Source organism: Barbatula barbatula (assembly GCF_947034865.1).
Source record: "Barbatula barbatula genome assembly, chromosome: 25".
Classification (NCBI taxonomy): Eukaryota; Metazoa; Chordata; class Actinopteri; order Cypriniformes; family Nemacheilidae; genus Barbatula; species Barbatula barbatula.
Genome location: NC_136788.1, coordinates 9,862,086 through 9,868,085, shown reverse-complemented (window position 1 = coordinate 9,868,085; position 6,000 = coordinate 9,862,086).

The window sequence follows — 6,000 nt, the reverse complement described above, 5'->3', positions numbered from 1 at the left end:
ATTTGTTCTTGTTTTTATTTGATCATAGGTCTCAATTGAATATTTAAAAAATTAATATTTTGTTATATACATTTTATAATACCTTTATAAACATTTGATTGCAAGTTCAAAAATCAAAGGCAAATCAAAGCACGCAAATACAGAAATTAGAAGCTTGTATTATTCATGTTGCATTGTTTTCAAGAAAAAGTAGCATCTGGCTCAGTGTTTGTGTGGGTGTATATGTATTTAAGCGGCAGAAAAAGACTCTTGCAATGTTTGGTTGGCACAAGATTGCCACTGTTACGCGTGCAGGCTTAAAATAAATATGTCTGCGTACCAGAGGGGGGCATTGCTGACCAAGGATACAACTTTAGACACCCACACCCTTAACCTATCCGAATAACAGTATTTACAAACGTATAATCTGCCTTTACTATTACATTTCAACCATATATAAATATACATTTTATTTATATATATATATAATGACATTACAAGACACAACAGTTTTCACAGTTTATTTATTATGAAGTCCAAACTACATGAGATTAAATTAAAAACTCATTAGTCTACACACATATTAATACGTGAAATTGACAGATTTATTTATAAAGGTACACACGGACACGGTATCATCATATGACAGCACAAAGGGTATTTGCACAGTCACGCTCATCCAAAAATGACATCCATAATCTCATGGCCATTGCTCCAGCCATAGGGATGGAGGATTCTTAGAAAGGCAGCGTTTGTCACAGAAGGCATTTTCTGCTCAAAGCCGCTTACAGATTATCGTGCCATTATTCGCTCAGTGTGTATCTAGTTCCCTGATTTTTCAATCTGACATGTTAAATTGTTTCCGGTGTGGGCGACAAAGGCTTGTTTGAAAAGCACCTCTCCTGGCCTGAAAAGAAGACGAGGGTAGGTGGCTGCAGTGAGGGGAGAAGGGAAAACAGCGCAGGCAAGACTCATATTAGACAAACTCTCAAACATGTGCTGTAAGAAAGAATTTAGATATTTACAATATTTTGTAAATTCTTTAAATTCTGTAGGCTAACGCATCTCCAGAAAACACAGTGCATATTGTTCTTTCCTTCCTGGACAATGTGCAATAATTGTGGTTAAATTAGTCAAATGTTTTAGAATTATACATGTCGTTAATAAAAAAATAAATATGTAAACTGAAAAAGTGTGTCAAACTTTTTTAAATGAATATTAATAACTTATTTTTGTTGGAGAATGATTTTATTCAGTATTTAAGAATAGTTTGGGACAATATTAAAAAATGCTGTCAAAAGCAAATAGGCCTAATAAAACGCTGAAATTTTGATAGACTTATTCGATAATATTAATGATATTATATATAATTTTGTTTTCTTTGTGGTATTATCTTTTTTATTTTTTTTTCCTTGTCTTAGTCCCTCTTTAAATGGATGTTTTTTAATGTAAACTGTTTACCATCTTGTTTTGTATTTTTTTGTTGTTCTTTAATAAAATTAAAAAGCGCTTTTTATCGCAGATAAAATCAATGCAATTTGAATTGCCACTGCTTTTACGTGAAGGGGGCTATGAAGACAATATATTTCACATCGGTGTGTTTTTTGCACATATAATTCACAAAAACTTCTTCAGTAAATGGGCTTATTAATGGAACACCTAAGGATAAAGATATCAGCTGACATTCTCGCCCAATGAGCATTCAAGCTGTGTCGTCAGCAAGTCGCTTCACATCGCAGTCGGTGGACTTTTCATCAACGCAGTCGGTTGAAAGCAACTTCGCTCGCCTGCTATGGAAGGCCATTTAGGCAGAAATGTCTTTAGACGTAACGTGTACAGACGGTATAACGCGTGTACGCGTTTGCGCCTAAAGACGTAATTTCGTGTACAGACGTTAGACGCCTCGATGCGTCATTGCGTGTAGACGCGTAAACCCACAACATCCGCTGTCAAACTAAAGTCACATCAAGAAATGTAGCCCTTACCATATTTCATTCCCTTTGACTCTTTTTATTTTGCTTAAAAGCATGGCGAAAATACAGTTTAATATTATTATATAAATAAATACATTTATAATTACTAAACATAGTATTTTATGTATTTTAGCATTTTACATTAAATTGATTAAACATATAGCCGTGACGTCATCGTTCACGAAGCCACGTGTCATTCATAAATAATGCATTTAAACCTGACGTGCCCTTGTGCGTGTTTTCTTAACAATTGCAGACGCGTTTTTCAAGAATGTCTACATCTTTGCATGTCACATAATGTGGAGTTTTTTTCCCCTAACAGCCAAGTGATCTGCTACTCCTCACAGTGTTCCCACTTAGATTAGTTTAGATTCAACTTTATTGTCATTACACATATACAAGTACAGTGTAACGAAATGTAGTTTAGGTCTAACCAGAAGTGCAGTTAGCAAGTGCAGGATATACAGTTTGAATAAATACAGAATACAATATTGAGAAAATATTATACAGTGGGCATGGATTATGAAAATATTTTACAGTAGGTATGTTCTATGAAAATATGACAGTAGGTATGTACTATGAACAATATATACAGATGACTATATACTATGAACATTAACACTATGAACATTAATGTACAGGTGGATATGAGCAGATAATAATTTAGACTAAACAATAGTGCAAGTGATTTAAGTGTGCATAGATTATTGACATTAGCTGTTAAAGTTGCAATGCAATAGGTGCGTTAATGCAGTTGTTGATTTAACAGTGCAGTGGATGAGTTAATGCGGTTATTAAAGTTATGGTGCAGTATAAGAGTTAATAATAGGTTGCAGTCCAGAAGATGAGTTAATGCAGTTAATTAGGTTACAGTGCAGTAGATTAGTTAATGCAGTTATTGAGGTTACAGTGCAATAGATGAGTAGATGCAGTTAATAGAGTTACAGTGCAGTAGATAAGTTAGTGCAGTTATTAAAGTGGTCCATTAGTGCAAATGAGCATATTTCAGATGTGCAATAGAGCAGTATAGAGTGCAAATTATGCTGTGCGTGTGTAAACAGTCCAGTAGAGCAGATAACATGAAGTACTGGTGTGTGTACAGTTCAGTCATGCATGGCAGCCCTGTAGTGCAATGTAAACAATGTTATAGCAGCTTGGAGTTCAAGGTAAGAGAGGTAGTGGAATCAGTGGGGGGCAGAGTTCAATAATGAAACAGCTCTGGGAAAAAAGCTGTTTCTTAGTCTGCTGGTTCTTGTCCGGAGGCACCGGAAGCGCCTACCGGAAGGCAGGAGAGTAAACAGTCTATGAGCAGGGTGAGAGGAGTCCTTGAGAATGCTGCAAGCTCGACGCAGACAGCGTTTCTTCTGGATGTCCTCAATGGCAGAAAGTGTAGTCCCTGTGATGCGCTGGGCTGTTTTCACCACCCGCTGCAGTGCCTTGCGCTCAGCAACTGAACAGATCCCGTACCAGACTGTGACACAGTTGGTCAGGATGCTCTCTTACGGGCAAGCGATAGAAGTTCACCAGGATAGTTGAAGACAGTTGGTTCTTCTTCAGTGTCCTCAGAAAGAAGAGATGCTGGTGAGCCTTCTTGACCAGGCATGAGGTGTTGGTGGTCCAGGACAGGTCCTCTGAAATATGAGTCCCCAGGAACTTAAAACTGGAAACACGTTCAACAGCCATCCCATTAATGTGGACCCGTGTGTGCCTCCATTCGCCTTCCTGAAGTCCACGATGATCTCGTTTGTCTTGGAGGTGTTAAGGAGCAGGTTGTTGTCTGAGCACCATGTGGCCAGGTGCCAGACCTCCTCCCTGTATGCAGTCTCATCGTTGTTGCTGATGAGACCAATCACCGTTGTATCGTCTGCAAACTTGACGAAGGAGTTAGATCCGTTCACAGGCCTGCAGTGGAGTGGGGGTCTGTTGTGGGGTCTGTTGTGGCCTGGGGGTTAGAGCGTTGGGCCTGTGATCAGAAGGTTGCTGGTTCAAATCTCAGTGTCAGCAGGTCATGACTGAAGTGCCGTTGAGCAAGGCTACCCCTGATTGCTCTGCAGTAATGTGTCACTGTATAAAATTACTTGTAAGATAAAAAATGAATAAATGTAAATGAGTAGAGAAAGGGGCTCAGTACGCATGCCTGTGGTACACCAGTGTTGAGGGTGGTGGTGGTGGAGCAGATGTGGTATAACCTAACAAGCTGAGGCCTGTTCGTCAGGAAGTCCATAATGCAGGTAGAGTTGTTAATGCCTAGGTTTCCAAGTTTGACGATTAGCTTGGAAGGGATGACGGTATTGAAGGCAGAGCTGAAGTCTACAAACAACATGCGTGCGTAAGTGTCACTTAGCGTCAGTGGCGCAAAAAGTGGGTATGCGCTATATGCGGTGCATAGGGGCGCCGCACCATGGGGGGCGCCAACGCGAGGGTTTAAAAAATTTGAAATAATAAAAGTTATATAAATTTTCATAATTTTTTTATAAGTTATCGTATATATAAAAAGTTATATACATTAAGAGGACTAACAGGCTAGGCGGCACCGGTGTCCTCAGAAGATTCCATTTTATAATTTATTTAGACATAGAAGGGTAATATCGCGAGTGGGCGGGGCGCCGTGAGTTACGTTAAGTACGCAGTAACGTTAGTGAGTTGTCGTTGAAATTTGATAAAGATGGATAAACCAAAAAAGCCTTCGGGGGCTAAAAATAGAAATAGAAAGATGGAAAAAGGAGATGGCCTGTCAAGGGATGCGACAGCAATTCGTGGATGGTGAAAGGTAACAGGTAGGATTTAAAATGTGACGTCTATTCTTGCAAATACAATATTCATGTTAACAGACTAACGTTAGCTAGCGACCGTGGAATCATGAATAGATTTGCTACCAAACTTGTAGGCTTGCAAATATAAATGTTGACTGGCAAGTGTTTGCTAACTTAATGCAAAGTAATGTTGCTGCTGATATCTACATTTAGATTTTGGTTCTTTTAGCAATGCCATGCATGACATATCTCAATTTTATTAAAGTAAAATCAGAACTGGTAGATATAAGGTAGCATGCACAATAAATGACTAGAAGCTGAAAAACATTACTTATGCAATAAGGCTGGTTTATCTTTTTTTACCATTAGCTTCATGTTAGCTCAGCTGTGCTGTCAGACATACAGGCTGCTTTACATCTGCTGGGTGACATGGAAGCTGGAAGGGCCACATTTCTCTCTCTTTAAAGATCTGTGCTTTATGTGTATGTATGTATGTATATCAGCACAGACCTTTAAAGAGAGAGAGATGTGACCCTGTAATGACTTTTCTATATGTGTGTGTGTGTGTGTGTCATATTTGTACTTTTTAAAATTCCAAATGTTAATGTAATTTCAACAGCAGCACAACCTTACTGCATAATAGTTGTCTTATCTGATGCCATAGGCTGATTTAAACATTTAATTTAGGCTGCTATATTTAACAGCGAGTTCATTTTATTCAGGTGTGAGGATGGTGGATCAGGAAAGACAGGGGAAAGCAACAGGTACATTAGGTGGAAGTGTAGAGGGAGCTTGATACCAACTTGATACCAACAGATTAATTTCTTAATATTATTAATATGGAAAAGGTGAGGGTGTAACGGTTACAACGATACACTTGTGTCACGTTTCGGTACGGATCGGTACGTTTTAGATACGGCAAAAACAAAGAAATTGCAGAGAAATTTCCATGAATACATTTTTTTATATATTTGTGTTCATATACCATATAATTATGGTAGACTTACAGTAGCTGTCTGATATACTTTTAAAATAAACCTTTATTATTTCAAGCCCATACATGATGATGTCCGGCACACTTTTTTATTTAGCAGGGGGGGGGGCGCCAAAACTGTTTCTGCATACCCCCCTAACATTGGGTAGTTGCGCCCCTGCTTAGCGTAATTCTCATCTCGCTTGTATAGTGTAACATCTATTGGTATTTCCCTAAACATAAAAAATATTTTTAAGAAAAGTGACTAAAGTGTCAAAAAGATCCATTGCCAGGGCAATTCATTGCCTAGTTGCTGGTTTGT